Genomic DNA, 17438 nt, shown 5'->3' with positions numbered 1-17438 from the left:
TCTCAGCACAGAGCTCGACGTGGGACTCGAACTCACAAGCTGTGAGATCATGACCTGAGCTGAAGTTGGACGCTCAACCAACTGAGCCACCCAGGCACCCCAGAACGGCCTGAGTTTTCAGTAGTCTGGCAGTTTGCAATATTAGTCCAGTAACTCTTAGCACATCGGTGGGCTAAGAAGCACCCAAGAGAATTTCCTGGGCTCCAGACATAGTCTTTCCTACCACCACTGTGTCACAGCAACCCAATTCCTCTTGGGAATTCTGACCAATCACCCCAGCCAGAACAGTAACCCTCTTCTTTGCCTGTCAATTCAGTGGTGTAAGCAACTTGAAACGGGCAGATGGCACTATCTACTTCCTGTTCACTGGAACAACTGTATGTCCCTAGAGGAAGCATTCTCTTCCTAGAATAAAGACCTATAAACCAGCTGATCCATGCTGCAAAGAAGGAAGGCAAATATTCTGAGTGATGTGCTGCATGTGAGAGTGAGGGGAAACACTCCCATTTTCTCCCCTTGATTCCCAGATCCGTGTATCCTGACCATAAGAGACACGGCACTACTTTTTTGCTGCTGATCCAGAGTCTAATCCACATTCTGCAAGAAAGCCACCCAAACTGCAGAGAGGTGTCTCCCAACGGTGCCATTTTTTGAAACTTCAATGATCTACTCCTATACTTTATAATGATAACTGCCTTGGGTCATGGAGCATATTTGTAAACCAGTGAGTCCTAAGGGCATGAGCCCAATTCTATGCTTTCTTTGCTGTAAAATCAGTTCTTTGGTCATAAGCAATGTTGTATAGGACATCATGTCATTAGATAAAGCATTATGAAAATTAACAGATGGTGGGACTGATAACAGCACTGCAGGCAGGGGATACACAGCATATTTAGAAACAGTGCCTATTCCGGTAAGAATAAAATCATGCCTTCCATAATGGAACGAGTTCAATGTAATAAACTTGCTACCAGGTGGCTCAGTGGTCCCCCTGGGGAAGAATGCCACATCAGGGTTCAATACTGGTCTCTGCTGTCAGCAGATAAGGCAGTCAGCAGTGACAGTAGCCAGATCCACCTTGGGAAGGGTAAGCCCATATTATTGAGCCCACATCTAGCTTCCATCCCTGCCCCAATAGCTATGGTCCACAGGAGTCTACTGAATAAGCCTCAAGTGGCTAAGAAAAGGGCTGAACGACATCCACAGAATGGACCGTCTTGTCCAATTGATTACTAAGTCTCATCAGCGAATAGCCCATGGTAAGCATTCACATAGGACAGTGCCCATCAGCAAACCTCTTCCTCAGACCCCCCTGTCACCAATATGCCAATCAAACCATTAGTCACCCATGAATTGTGTAAATCCCTACCTCTGGCCAGCTCTCCATCCAGACAAAGTGAATAGTGGATGTGTTGGCCTTGAGAGAACTTCCCTTACCACGTTCCTGATGTGAGCTATGATGTTTCGACAGCCCAAATCCACCTGATGCCTTCAAATTACAAGGGACCATCTGTGAACCTGGCCCAAATGTTTTCTTCCTGTGTCAACAGTCAGTTCCAGAAGGACACAGTTCAACCCCAATCTGGTAATACACTATTGACAATGGATGATGGATTGTGGCTGTGCGTATGCCCAATCTTACAGGCTGGGGGCTCAGTGTATTAGTTATCTATTGCTACGTGAGAAATTACCCTAAAACTTAGCGACATGCACTTGTTATCTCACATGATTTCTGGGAGTCAGGAACCTGGGAACAGCTTAGCTGGGAAGATCTGGCTCAGGGTCTCTTGCAAGGCTGAAGTCAAGTTGTCAGTGAGTGCTAAAGTCACCTCAACCTTAACTAGACATGCGGTAGACCAGGGGTTTTCAAATGGGAGCGATTTTGCTCCCCCAAGCATATTAGGCAATCTGTAGACATTTTCGGTTGTCATAACTGGGTAGTAGTCCTGCTGGAATCTCGTGGGTAGAGACCAGGGATGCTGCTGAACATTCTATAATTCTCTGGATAGCCTTCCACATGAAAGAATGATCTGTCCGCAAAACGTCAAGAGGGCTGAGAAACTCCACTAGTGAGCCTTCTTTTGCTCTGGCCCCAACGCAAAACTGGCCGCCTTGTGTGTTACACAAAACGTTGCCATGAACAATACACTCAAAAGGTACATGCTATCTTAAAAATCAAGAGAGGTACAGGGGAGCCTGGGTGGCTCAGTCGGTTGGGCATCCGACCTCGGCTCAGGTCACGATCTCACGGCTCGTGAGTTCGAGCCCCCCATCAGACTCTGTGCTGAAAGCTCAGAGCCTGGAGCCTGCTTCAGATTCTGTGTCTCCCTCTCTCTCTGCTCCTCCCCCATTCATGCTCTGTCTCAAAAATAAATAAACATTAAAAAATTTTTTACAAAAATCAAAAGAGGTACAAAACATTGTAGCTCTTTCTCAGTGGTAGGTGGTACAAACTATAGCAATTCACCTTTCACTTTGGAGAGTAAATGCCAAATTTTCCAGACTACTGGAAACGCCACTAGGAAGTAAGCCTCTGATTTTTCTGGGGGGTTATTTCCCACCGTCTGGCATACATGTGTCTTATTAAGGTATCTAGGGTACGTGCTATGTCCTAATCACCATGTCAATAACATAATATATCAGCATGCTCTTCTGGGGACCATCAGGGTGATCGAGGTGCCTGCAGATCAGCTCTTATCAGAGAGCAGATGAGTCGACATAGGCCTGAGGTAGGACAGTGAGGGTGTTTTGCTGATCCTGCTAGTTTGAAAGCAAGCTCCTGCTGGTAATCTTTGCTAATTTGGTAATGAGGAAGAAAACCATCTGCCAGATCAATGGCTGCATACAAAGTGCCAGGCGCGCTGCTGTGTCATCCAGTAAAGAGACTACATTGGGTCCAGTCCCCGAATAATTTTACAGGAACCCACAGGCCCTCCCCAATAACCTTCTCACTGCTGCACATGCCACACAGATGAATTAAATCAGGGTATGACAGAACGAACCCTGTTTGTTCAAGGGTTAGATGGAAACCGTGGTCTCTGAAGTGCCCCCCAGGGATACGGTATTGCTTTCGGTTTACTCCAATTTAGGAACGGCAGATTCCAGGAAGCTTCTGCAAGGCCATGCCTCCTATCCTAAGGCTCACTGCTCAGGTTAGGGAATCAAAATGGGGTCCTTCGAGTTGCTGGATACCTATTACAACTGTATTCAGGAGTGGGAAAATAACCATATGCGGATCAACGTACCCACTGGAATCCTGTGAGGCAGCCACAGGCCAAAATTTCATTTATCCCTAGATAACCATAAGTGACACCCACCCCCGGTGCTCCAGAGGCATTTTGGGCCTCTGGAGGTTAGCGCTGACTCAGAACCAACGTCCAGAAATCCCCTCAAGGTCTGGCTGGCTATTCTCCCCTTGTCAGTGCACAGTCACCCAGTGAATGACTGCAGGTCTTTTGGAAAGACTTTAAAGGAAGATTTATGCTAGAAGCTTACAAAATGCTATGCAGCCCTTTCTTCGTCTATGGTTAGAGTTCTCAAACCCGATCATGCATCAGAACGAGTGGAAGGGCTTGCCGGAATGCAGACTGTGGGACCCACCGTCAGAGTGCATGTGTCAGTAGGACTGGGTAGGGCCTGAAAACCTTGCACGTATCACAAATTCCCAAGTGATGATGCCGCTGCTCCTCGGCCACAGTTTGAGAATCAGTGATCTCCGGATTTCTATATCTCTGAACTGACTCAGGTCTGGGACTTGGGTGATAAAACAATGACTCTCCATCGAACAACTTACGTTTCTGTTCATTAGACCTGGAGATTTCCTAATTACATACATCAAGCCATTCTTAGCCGACTGCCCATCTATTTCGGTCCCAGGGCCACTGCGAACAATGAGCCAATGCTAAAGATCCCTGGGTGCTCAAATACTCTGCTTGCTGCCTCAGGCACTATGCCCATCACAATAACAGCACCCACCTCGCTTCTAGCTGTTACGGGCTGCCACTTGGCTCTGGCCCTGCAGAAGCCTGTCATCCACTGAAATCAAGAAGTTTATTGTAATGAAGACATCTTCTCCCATTAGTGGGTCTCTTAAGAACCCCTGGGCAAGAAAGAGAGCTCAAAGCCTCTGCCAGGTCTGGAGAAGCTTGACAACAATAATATCAATTGAGAAAGATCTTTCCCCGTGGTTACCACTCTGTCTCCCCAAGTCCCATCCTGGAAGGACCAGAAACCGTGACTAACATGGTGGGGGGGGGGGGGCATAGGGTAGAAGCAGTGAATGGGCTAAGAGAGAAGAAACTGATCACAACCCCATCCCTACTGAAGGCTTCTCACTTGCTTAAGGGACAAGAAGGGGGCTTATCTGCAACGCAAGATTTTGATTGTTACATGAAATTTAATTACTAAAACAAGAGTATATTTTGTGACTTGACGTGACTGGAGATCCATGCGTCTAGAACTCAGGTGTCTCCCTAAGTTTCCATCCAGGTGGTAGTAAAGAAACCTTCACGGGGTGGCTTATAAAAGACCCTGGGAAAGACAAGTAAGGTTGCTTCGTAATTGGACCCTCTACGACCCGTGTGTTCAATGTACCTGCTACAATGGCAACTGATGTGGAAACACACAGAGGTGGTTGCATCTCCATAGAGAAGGCAGAAGATAAAAGAGCATGCTCCCAAACACAGCCAAGGCTTCCCAGATTCCCAAGGGACCTCAGAGACAGGCGGCTGTGAATGGCACCATCACGAGCAATGAGGATTCTGCCATGGCCTAGAAGCACACTCATGGGCTTCTATACCCTCCTGGCTCTCCCCCTCACCTGACTGCTCGAGGGACTCTGCTAATGTGCCCACACACTCGTGCCCACACAGGAGACTGAGTGAAATGAAAGACAATCTCACAGGAGTATCCTGCAGGAGGCTCAGACTTTAGGTACGCCTGAGTTTCATTCCTGAATGTCCCCGAACCATTCTTTGGAAAGTATATCATTTCCTCTCATTTTGGCAGATGATAAAATGAGCGTTTTAAGTAAGGCATTCACATATATGGAGAAGTCCGTTTCTGTATTCTGTTCTCTCCCTGAGACGCATTAGCCTAGGCTCGCGCTGGCACCAGAAGAGCAAAAAGGCCGGTGGGGCTGGAGTGAACTATCAGAGGGGAGAAGAAAAATAGGAGAGGTCAGAGAGGAATATTCTCGGGTGGGAGGAGACTCCCGTTTGGCCTTTAAACTCCGAGTGAGCCACTGCAGGCTTGTGAGCAGAGGGTGAAGTGATCGGGTAGGTGTTAACAGGATGAATCTGGCTGCTGTGTTCTGTGGAGAACGGGCTGTGGGGCGCATGAGTGGAAGCAGGAAGTTATTGAAATAATCCAGGTGAGAGATGACAGCTTCCTGGACCAGGGTACTGGTGGTGGAAGTGATGAGACGGTGAGAATCTGGGTATATTCTGAGGGTCGGGCCAGCAAGTTCCCTAATGGATTGGATGTGAAGTGTGAACAAGAGTGAGGTCAAGGCTCTTGTCTGAGTAACGGGAAGGATGGAATGACTACGGCCTAAAGTGAGACAGAGTGTGGGGGGTACAGGTTTTAGGAAAAGACCAAATTCTAGACATGTTTAACGTGAACGATCTCTGATATTTAAGGAGAGATGTCCGATACATGAGTCTTACATTTTCCAGACAGATCCAGGCCAGGGACAACTTGGGGCCTTTAACACAGACACAGTATCTAATATCTTATGATTCGATTAGATCACCAAAGGAGGGGGCAGAGACAGTGGTGAGATCTAAAGACTGGGACCTGGGGCATCCCAACATCAAGGCATCATGGAGATGGAAAGAAACCAGCAAAAGAGAGCAAGAAGGAACAGCGTATATGGTCGGAAGAGAGACTATGTGATCACCGAAGCCAAGTGAAGACGGTGGTCCAAGAAGAACGGATTGATCAGCTCAGCTGCTGACAAGAGCAGCTGCAAAGCAAGAAGACGACCAAGAACTCACCACTGGATACCTGGTGACTTGCCAAGAGCAGTTCTGGCAGAGCGGCAGGGCTGAAAGTCCTCACTGGAGAACTTTCTAGAAGATGAGCAGAAGTGTTAAGAGACCGTAGACATCATTTTTCTGGGAGTTTGGCTACAAAAGGGAACAGACAAATGGGGTAGTGAGGGAGAGGACCAGCGGAATCAATGAGTAGCTTTTTTTTTTCTTTCTTTTAAGATGCAAGAAACGACAGTACGTCGGATTCAGGCTGGAGTGGTCCGGTAGAGAGGAGACACTGGCGTTGTAATAGGGAAAGGAAGAAGTGTCACAATAATGTATGGGCAGGCAAACGGGCACTCTCAAACACTGCAGGGAAGCTGTATACTGGTTCAAGGTTTTCAAAGGGAAATTTGGCATTATATATCAAAATTATGGATGCAGGTATCCTTGGACCCAACAACTTTATTTCCAAGATTCGATTCTGCAGATAAGCTAGCATCTGTGTGCAAAGACGGATCAACCTTATTTATTAGAACACTGTATATAATACCAAAGCCTGGAAAACCTTACATTTATATTGATAGCGCATGGTAAATCCATACCTGAAATACTATGCAGCACTAAAACTAAAGCAGGACCTCTATGTTCCGTTCTGGAGTTACCTAAGTGAAAAATATCAAGGTACAAGAAAGTACTTGATTTGCTTCCACCTGTGAAAAAAGGCAGGGAATAAGGTGATTATTAACAGAAAGATAGAGCTATACACAAAACATATGTGTATGTACATAGAACATTTCTGAGAGATGAGGATTTACTTTCCATTGGATATCCTTCTCTAAGGTTTCAATTATTTTTAAGAAGTGTATTTATTATTTTTCACTAAAGATTACTACAAAGAAAGGGGCAACTGGTGGCTCAGTTGGCTAAGCGTCGGACTTCGGCTCAGGTCATGATCTCGCCGTCTGTGAGTCTGAGCCCCGCCTCAGGCTCTGTGCTGACAGCTCAGAGCCTGGAGCCTGCTTCGGATTCTGTGTCTCCCCCTCTCTCTCCCCTCCCCAGCTCATGTTCTGTCTCTCTCTGACTCTCAAAAATGAATAAATGCTAAAAAAAATTTTTTTAATTTTAACAAGATTACTACAAAGAGAAAAATATCTTTTGCTAGAAAGAAAAAAAAGCAAATTTAACAATTCTGGCTGTGCATTATTTTATGAACATAAAGGACATTTTCTTCTATAACATTTAAGGGAGAAATGCCATTCTCTTCTAGACTGTTCTAGAAAGTAGAGGGGGGGGGAAACCTCTTCTAAACTGATTTTTACTGAACCAGCAATGTCTTTATTCAATAATCTGCAACACTGGAACATAAACTTTCATTATGTACATGCAACTTAAAAGATTTTTAGTTTCAGAGTGTATTTCTGTGGGACATACAATAGGCATCCAATAAAAACATGCTGGGTTGAATCAGGTTGGTAATTAGATGAATGTCAGCCCGAAGCATGTGGGAAATGGAATTGAAATACAAAACATCACTGAAGTTCCCTTCTTTGAAAGTTTGTAGGTATGTATGTCTGTATGTGTGCTTACTACAGATTAGCATCTGTTCTTTTTATTCTCAGTTTACTGCACAGAATATAAGGGGGCTATGAACTAAACCAAATGGCCATCTTGATATAATTTAGCAAACTATTTCATCGTATCATTAACAATTAAAAAGTTATCAAGTAGCGGGACACCTGGGTGGCTCAGTCAGCCCTGCGTCGGGTTCTGTGCTGACAGCTCGAAGCCTGGAGCCTGCTTCGGATTCTGTGTCTCCCTCTCTCTCTGCCCTTCCCCTACTCGAGCTCTCTCTCTCTCTCTCAAAAATAAATACTAAAAAAACAAATTTTTTAAAGAGAAGAAGTTATCAAGTAGGGATGGAAAATAAAATGAGAAGACCAATTTCCAGAAGCAGAAATCATTCCTGAGACTGGAGTCTGAGAACGCACCCCTACTGAATTAAGAGGGTATTTTAAACATAAAGGTACTCAAATGAAAAGTCCTTAAAAATAAAGAACTGTGCCCATTAGGTACTTCTGAACAGGGAAAGTAGAAATTCATCATTTTTAGTGTCTGTCAGCATGGAATCTCTTGTTTAGTACTTTCATGAGCCACATTCATATTGAAGACCACATCGAAGCTTTTGATGGATGACAAGACCTTGAACTGCCTTCTGAAATACCGAGTAAGACTACATTCCTTCCTATGTTTTTAGTAGTAAGCATACTTATCGTAATCAACTCTTTTGAAAACCAGCACTCTGTGCTACCTAATAGCATCATATATAATAATCCTCTTGTTTCTCAACCTTAAGCATCAGGGATTCTCTGCTATTTATTTAAGCTTGTGTGTTTTTTCTTTCCCTGGTTTACTGAATTATTTATTAGTTACACAGGATTCATGCTCTGTGTTAAGTGCCACTTCTCTTCTGCGGCTGGAACACAAGTACATATTCAATTTCATTATCAATTTAAAGCTCACCTGAAGCTAAGGAGGTCATCATTCATTGTGATGGAATCGCTGGGATGGTCGTATATTTTCAAAAACATTAAGATTTTGTTTTTAATGTTGGGTCTATTTGCTGCTTTTTTGTTTGCTAATAGACAATGATATATAGGCTATATATGAAATCTTTACACGGCGGTGCAATTATTTGTAGGCAAGATCCACAACTTGACAGGCTTCCGAGATGAGAAAAGGTGAAATTCAGTTCGCTGACAAAATGTTCATCTTGAATTCAAACAGGAAATGATTGATGGAGCATTCTCATACCTGTATGCAAGTCGATGCAAGGGGCTGCAGACCAGTGTTTTTCAGACTTTACGAATCAACAGGGGATACTGTTACCACGCAGAGTCGGATTCACAGGCCTGGGATGGGACCAGAGATCTTGCATTTTTAAGAAGGTCCCAGGTGATGCTGTCGCTGCTATTTCCTAGACCTCACCTTGAACAGGAAGGTAGAAAGCAACGGTCACCAATCCTGGGTGCACATTATAGAGGAACCTCAGAGAAATATACATGTCCAGGTTCCAATTCACATCAACTGTATGAGAACGTCTGGAGATGATTTTTTAACGTTTCCCAAGTGGTAAGGACTGAATGTGTTCCCCCAAATTCATATGTTAAAACCCTCATCCCTTATGTGATGGTATCTGGAGACAAGGCTTTTGGGAGGTAATTAGATTTAAATGATATCATGAGGGCAGAGCCCTCATGATGGGACTAGTATCCTTGTAAGAACAGATACCAGAGAGCTGTGAGACACAGTGAGAAGACGGCCATCTGCAAGCCAACAAGAGGAACCCAGATAGGCTGGCACCCTGATCCCAGACTTCCAGCTCCTAGAACTGTAAGAAAATAAATCTGTGTTGTTTCAGCCACCTCGTCTATGGCATTTTGTTATGGCGGCCCAAGCCAAGGCACAGGGAGAGTCTAACATTATGCAGCCTAGGTTGACAACCATTGTTGTAAAGAATAGTGAAGTAACACAATCATAACTTTGTTGTAGGATGCTTTCACCTACTGGGGAGCTAAGACATGAGCCTATAAAAGTCATTGGTACTCAAGTGTAAGTGCGGGCCAGAGAGGTAGAGTACTAAGAGATTCAGAACAAGAGTGTACCCAGGGTGGAGATGATGAGGGAAGAAGGCCGTCACTTCTTCAAGAGTCCTGCTGAGGAAAACATTTTTAAGACTGAAGGTATAATTTACATTATACAATAAAAGGGCTGCACAGACATTAAGCATTCTGTTATGACTTTGATCATTGTATACACTGGGTGTACTCACTACCTCAATCAAAATATAGAATACTGCCATCACCCTAGGAAGTTCAATGGAATCCTGTCCAGTCAATTCCCACCATTCACAGAGGCAAACACCATTCCGATTTCCATCACCATAAATTAGCATGGTCTGTTTTACAATTTCATATAAATGGAACCCACGGTATATACATTTTTGTGTCTGGCTTCCTTTACTCAACATAATCATTTTGAGATTTATCCACATTATTACATGCATCAATATGTGTAATCTCCTTTTATGACTGAATGATATTCCATGGCATAGATACATAATAATGTGCCTATCTTCCTAACTGTTGCTGGACCTTTCAGTTGTTTCCAGTGTAGGGCTATTAGAAATAAAGCTACTGTGTGGGGCGCCTGGGTGGCGCAGTCGGTTGAGCGTCCGACTTCAGCCAGGTCACGATCTCGCGGTCTGTGAGTTCGAGCCCCGCGTCAGGCTCTGGGCTGATGGCTCAGAGCCTGGAGCCTGTTTCCGATTCTGTGTCTCCCTCTCTCTCTGCCCCTCCCCCGTTCATGCTCTGTCTCTCTCTGTCCCAAAAATAAATAAAAAAAAAAAAAAAAAAAAAAGAAAAAAAAAAAAAAAGAAATAAAGCTACTGTGAATGTTCTTCCTAACGTTTTTTTAAAAAAACATATTTCCATTTCTCTAGGGTAAATACCTAGAGGTGATCTTTCCAGGCTATGGGATAAATGTACATTTAATGTTATAAATGAACTGCCAAACGATTCCCCAAAACGAATGTATAATTTTATGCGCCCACCAGCAACGTGCATGAGTTCTGGTTGCTCCATTTACTCACCTTAGTGTTGTCAGCATTTTCTAAAATCTGCTCACCTGTGTGACAAGATCAAGACTTTTGAGAAGCAATTTAGCAAAGTAGTTAAGAGAATGGAGCCCTTGGGGCGCCCGGGTGGCTCAGTCCTTTAAGCGTCCTACTCCTGATTGGGGTTCAGGTAATGATCTCTTGGTTCATGAGTTCGAGCCCCATGTCCAGCTCTGCTGACAGTGTGGAGCCTGCTTGGGATTACCGCCCCCCCCCCCGCCCCACCCTTCCCCTGCGTGCATGCACTCTCTTTCTCTCTCTCTCAAAAATAAATAAATAAAAAATTTTTTTTAAAAAGAAAAAAGATTAGAAAAAAAAAGCATTGAGTACTTGGAGGATAATCTAGAAATACAAAGAAAGAGATGTAATAACCCTTTGAACAAGCAATCCCACTTCTAGGAATCTGCCAACATTTTTATCTGCTCAACTGTAAGAGATAAAGGCACAAGTTTATTCCCTGCAGCACTGTTTGCAATAATAAAAGGTTAGAAAGAATGCAAATATCCAGTAACAGGGAACTAGTTGAAATAAACCACAGTATACCAACACAATGGAATTCTAAGAAGTTGTAAAGAAAGAATGAGGAAGGATTGTATGTACTGATATAAAGAGATCTCCGGAATATATATCATTAAGTGGAAAATACTTTTAAAAAGCAAGGGTATGTGTACAAAGAAGGGAAGGATTAAACTAAAGCTATATATCAACATACACGCACACACACACACACACACACACACACACATACATATATATGCAAAAAAAACTGCAGTAGAATGGACATATAAATAAGGAACTAATAAAATATGGTCATGTGTAGAAGGACAGAAAAACAAAGTAGAGGGAGCAGGGGTAGAAATAGACTTTTTTTTAAATGTTTATTTATTTATTTTTGAGAGACAGAGCACAAGCAGGGGAGGGGCAGAGAGACAGAGGGAGATACAGAATCCAAAACAGGCTCCAGGCTCTGAGCGCTCAGCACAGAGCCCAACGCGGGACTCGAACCTATGAACCTTGAGGTCATGACCTGAGCCGAAGTTGAACGCTTAACTGACTAAGCCACCCAGGCACCCCGAAATAGGACTTCTTTGTGAATATTTTTCCATAGAGTTTTGATTTTGAATTATATAAATGCATTACCATTAAAAAATTACAACTAAGGCATTCAATTGAAGTAAGTTTGCTGTATTTTATTAAACTCTAAAAAAATTCACAACCAAAAAAATCCTAGAACTAAAAAGCAAACCTGAACATGTATCAAATTAGTAGCATAATCACACAGAAAAATTGTGGAAACACACTGATCTCATGAAAATCTAGGAGTTCATAATGCTACTCGAAAAGAGACAAGCAGAAATCAGTGGTCATCACTGAGGCTGTTATTAACCAATTTTTCCCTCTGAGAATTGGCCAAGGAAGAAGCACTTCTCCTGCTTCCCCGGTTTGAAATGTTTTTCAGGGCAACCAAATAGATCTAATGTAATTAGAGAGAGCTCTTCTTCACTAAGGAGTAGTGGCTAATAAATGTAGGAGAAATGACACCATTAGCTATATTCTGGAAAATGTTACATATCCAAAAAATGACTCTAGGGATGACGAGGACACCACGGTCAAAGATACATGTGTAAAGTACGAACAACAATTTTCATAAAACATGAGTTCAAGTCCTAGCTCTGTCACTAACTAGCTGTGTGACCTGGGCCAGTTATTTAAACTCTCTCTGCTTCCACTTTCCTCGTGGGGTTGTTGCAGGATTACATTATTGAACTTGTGCAGGGCTTAGAACTGTGCCTGGCACACAATAAACACTCTGTAAATGCCAGTCGGTAATGGTTGTGATTCTGGCAGGTGTTTGTAGCCACCTGTTTCAGATGGAAAACCACTCTGGAATTTTAGTTAAGCTGGTACTTATATCCCATTACTTAGGGGAATCACAAGAGTCATGTACTGATCATCAATGAGTTTCTGACACCCAAGGATACTAGAGGAATTAGCCTGAGGATTTCATTATTGGAATTTTCACCAAATGGCTAGGTTTCCAGGAAACATCCCATCAGCGTTAACACAGTGGCTAACCAATATCTTTGAAGCATCAACAGCTTTTTAAGCCCAGAACTGTCAATATGCCAAACGGTACTTACAACTATGGGTTTCTACCACTCGTATCCTGATGGAAACAAATGTCTAATCATTTCCTAGTTTGACAACATGGGGGCAAAGCAAACAAGTTTTCCAGGACTGTGAGAGACAGGAGACAACTTCGGTATATGTTATCCTGCCTACCGTGGAGTCATATTAAGCCAATCGGATACCATGAGTTGTCGAGATCAGTCAAGCTCAACATAGAACATCACATTGAAAGAACTTTACCTTTAACACATTCTAGTAATATTGAATAATGGTCCATGGGTTCCTTAATGTTTCAAGCTGGAGGAGATTTTAGTGATCATTTTAATCCAGTGTTTCTCACTGTAGGTTAATAGTCCTACCTGCCAACCCCCATTTCCTTGTTTTCTCTAGTATTTCCCAAAGCCTTGAACATGCTATCTTGCACCGTGACTCTCCAAGACGGAGACGTGGTTTACGGTCCATGCTGACCGCAGAACTCCTTTTTTTTCCCCCTCATAATCCTTTAACTTCACAAAGGCTACTACTGATGATACAACCTTCCGGGCAAACGCTGATGTGTTATAACCACACTTCATAAAGCATGACACCCACAGTGGTCAAGTGATTCACCGTGTGAGCTAACTGATGGCCCAGAATCTAGGCCTGTCCATACAGCTATTCGGGAAGAACCTGAGGCTGAAGACGGAGTGCTCTGAGCCCAGGCAGCCCGGGGTAGAGCAAGGAAACAATGAAAAGACAGAAACAGAACTTACCAGGAAAGATAGAAGAACGGTTACCTGGAATGTGCCCTCCTCCTCTTTACTTTTTGGCTCAACTGAACATTTATTAGAGACTCGCAATTTAAGAAAAGGCCCCATTTGGGGCACCTGGGTGGCTCAGTCAGTGAAGTGTCTGACTTCTGCTCAGGTCATGATCTCACGGTTGGTGAGTTCAAGCCCTGCATCGGGCTCTGTACTGATGGGTCAAAGCCTGGAACCTGCTTCAGATTCTGTGTCTCCCTCTGTCTCTGTTCCTCCCCCACTCATGCTCTCTCTCTCTCTCAAAAATAAATAAACATTAAAAAAAAAAAAACATTTAAGAAAAGGCCCCACTGAGCGTTGCAACACCGAAAAGCCATGCAAAAGACATGGTCCTGCCCTGGAGGGCCACAGATTCTCACAGAGAAGACTTGCATGAGGTTGAAATGTTAGCGAGAATCTTGTTTTCCTAACTCTGGTAGTTACTAAGCACTTTCCCATACATTTCCCCAAACGCGTACATTGCGCAAGTATGATCTGTCCCTTCATATAAATGAGAAAATGAACGACTGATCAGAAAGACTGACGTGGCTCAAGGTCAGAGACCCAGCCAGTGGACTCCGTCTTCTGCTCAGCCCGTACACATCACATGGGTAGTTTATGACAAATGTTTGGCTTTTTTATGACATCTGCAAACGCTTTAGGGGTTTTTACACTGTATACAGTAAATTATTTGACTATCCAAGATTATTTCCATTACCCAGATTGATTTTTTTAAAGAGGTTTAGAAGCAAAAACGTTTGTCACAAGGAAGGAGGAAGGACATGTCAGGACAATGGGTAAAGCAAGACTGAATATGGTATCATATGCATTTTTAGGAAGATTTTTAACTGCAAAAACAAAGGCTCACTGTAGAACACTGGGATCATAAAGCAGAGTGCGAAAAAAAAATGTCCTCTTACCAGCCAAAGAAAAGCGGCGTTCAGCAACCCCTCACTCCCCAAAATTTTACGGTCAGACACACTATAAAACTTGACAATGTACAGTAAGCTTTTGGAAATTCTGTAGTTCTACATATCTTTCAGTGGTAACCACCACTTTTTCAACCCACAATGTATTATAGCAGACAATGAAAAGGATGCTCAGAACGTTCACATTAGCAATGTATCAATTATATTTCAGAAATCAAATAGGGAGGCACGGGAGTTGGAGGAGTGTCCTATGTATCCATTAGCTTTCTATCAACAGAAATATGTGATCCTGCCTACAGCAAGGCTCCAGTACTGTGGCTGGAACCTTTGTTCTTGCATCTCACTCCAGCATATGGTGCTACTAAGCATAATCAAAGTGCAAATCTTTATAGAAAATTACAGAGACTCCAAAAAGGGGATGGGTACTCCCTTCCTCTAATTTCTTTTACTGCCATGTTCCGGGTCTTGAGTAAAAAACATCTGGTCTTTTGATGAAATCTGCAAACACTTTGAGGGTATTTACACTGTATATAGTCAATTATTTGACTGTCCAAGATTATTTCCATTGCTGAGATTGACAGACTGTTTCTTGCCAGGATAGAGCCACAGTTTTCAGCGGCATGGCTATGAAGTTGCCTCCCTGATTTTGACCCAATACGTGACATTAGAATAAGGAGACACCTGCAGCTCAGGGACAGATGGGGGGCGGGGGCTTGACATGTGTGCATCCAGGCTTTGAAAATAAATCACTGATAACTGACAGGATGGGTTACTAATCCTTGAAGTTGATACTCTTCAAAAGAAGTGCCCCCCCCACAAATATTTGTAAGCCGTTATTTATAACAATTCAGATCAAGTTGTGAGAAAAATAGTACTTTTTTTCTGAACTGAATTCCCTTCAGATGTGTCCATCAACTTACTGAAGAGAAGGGGAGAGAATTTCTGAATTATATGTTGAAAACAAAACTCAGGTTTTGTGAAAATCGATGACTTCACCCTCTCGCCAATGTTCTGTGAAGACTGGAGCGCAAAGAAACGCGCTCCAGGCAAGTTTGCAATTTGGAAGAACTTGGACCCAGGAAGGCTTTGTGTGTTGTTTCTCATGGTTACTGATTATATTGTGCCTAAGCCTTAAGCAGATCGTTTTTAATAATGTAGTTATTAAGGGAAAAAAAGAGAGAGAGGGATGGATGTCTAAAGCACCATTCAAAAACTTTAATCAAGTACAGGCAAGTCTCCTTTCAGCTGGTGGGCACTGGCATGCTGGGCTGGTTGCTCGTGGCATCCTTCTGTCCTGACTGGGGCTGTGCCAAACCTGTCTGGCTGGTGCTGTTACTGTACCAGCTGCTAAGTGTTTGAATATCACCCTGAACTGGCTTCATTCGTTGTACTTACAGGCATGTATCAACAGGGAGCCTAGCAAGGTCCAACTATAAAAACCTGAGGTCAGAAGCCAACGGCTTAGACTGTGGTCTGCACTCTATTATTATAGTGCTAGATCATTCCAGAAGTTAGCTAACTTCTCTAATTCTTAGCACGCTCTCCTCCAAACTGGGATATATTCATATCCTCACCTGACTGCCTCAGGAGACTTACGTTGAGGTCAAAACCAGATATTAGGTTTGTTTTTTACAATTTTGTTTTCAAAGTATTTGTTAACTAATTTCAAAGCAACACATGATGATCGTACATCATTCAGGAAATGCCAAAAAAAAACAGAATGTAAACAATTATTCGTTTTCTTACCACGTAGAGACAACAGCTATTAATACTAAAATTTTTTTTCTTCTAGATTTTTTCTGAAAACTCTCTGATAAGTCAACAACAGCTGCTGAGTACCACAAAAATGAGGCAAAATAAGGCTGCTGTCTTCCCAGCTGGGTGGGGACACAAATTGCTAAATAAATGTTATTACTGTAGTGTGAAGAAACCCAAATAAGAAAATATTGGAAAGCTGTACCATAAAATACAATTATAAGTCTGGTTCCTCGAGATGACACATATTTTGGTATTTAGGAATTAAGAGACACTTTTATACCTAAAGCATTTCCTTAGGCTACTGACTCCATTCTATCCAAGGGAGGACATCATTGGATTAGCGCTCTAAAATTTCAGTTACACAAAAACAAACTCTATCCTGCAGCCATAAACGGTATGTGGATTTGCCTTATTTCTTAAGTTATTACACTCAGCCAACAACCGCCTTTCCTTTTTTAACTTGCCAGAAGTGCCTACAGTTGACTGTAGTTCTTGTAGCAAAGCAATCTGTTTCTGCATGTCAGTTTCAAACACTCTGGCATCTTTGAACTGATGGATGAGGATTTTCCTTGAACATAAAATCTAGGGTGCTGGAAGCAGTCACTTGCAAATGGCCTTACACACATACAGTTTTACGTGGGCTGGTATTTTCTACAAAGGCTTCAGTTCTTTACTATTTTCCTCGCAAAAGGTAATTGCCATTCCAGCAAATGGTGCTCATCGTACTCATCTATGAAGGCACCACCTTCCCGGATTATCACCTATATACATTCAACTCTCCAGCCGTGCTGAGCTCTCAGAAGGGAGAGAAAGAGGTCTCCCTCATCTTTCTACCCCTGGGTTCCTAGCAGAGGAGACACGGAAATGTCTGAAAAAGCCCGTAAGAATTCTCCTTCAGTGACAATACCTAAGAAAATACGTGGGAATATGCTACCTAAAGATCCCTAGGCCCTATTCTGGAGGTTCTGAATCAGCCTCTGTGGGTGGGCCTAGGATCCTGTATTTTTACTAAGCCCCTCAGTTTCCTCCTCTGTAGAATGGGTTAACAATAGTTCCTACCTCACAAGGTAGCTGTGAATAAGCTACGTTACACCACTGCGTGGCACTCAGCCGGCACTATATAAGTGCGGTCATCGTTACTGATGTTGTTATAATACAACCAGCCATTCATAAGCAGGTATCTTAGAAATACCGT

The 17438-nt window shown here is 43.0% G+C and overlaps 1 long non-coding RNA gene across 1 annotated transcript in view; it reads right to left on the bottom strand.

The window, feature by feature from the left end:
• The window catches only part of LOC123606626, a 30613-nt gene extending 20361 nt beyond the window's left edge, over positions 1 to 10252 (bottom strand). Inside the window, exons 1-2 of the long non-coding RNA XR_006716395.1 lie at positions 8496 to 10252; positions 6578 to 6685 (exon numbers count right to left, since the gene is read on the bottom strand). This is a non-coding gene — a long non-coding RNA (uncharacterized LOC123606626). The remainder of the gene's footprint in view (positions 1 to 6577; positions 6686 to 8495) is intronic.
• Positions 10253 to 17438: the final 7186 nt, after the last annotated feature.

This window comes from Leopardus geoffroyi, chromosome A2 (genome assembly GCF_018350155.1).
Source record: "Leopardus geoffroyi isolate Oge1 chromosome A2, O.geoffroyi_Oge1_pat1.0, whole genome shotgun sequence".
Taxonomy (NCBI): domain Eukaryota; kingdom Metazoa; phylum Chordata; class Mammalia; order Carnivora; family Felidae; genus Leopardus; species Leopardus geoffroyi.
The sequence above is the reverse complement of the archived record's forward strand: the minus strand, read 5'-3'. Positions and strand labels throughout refer to the sequence as shown.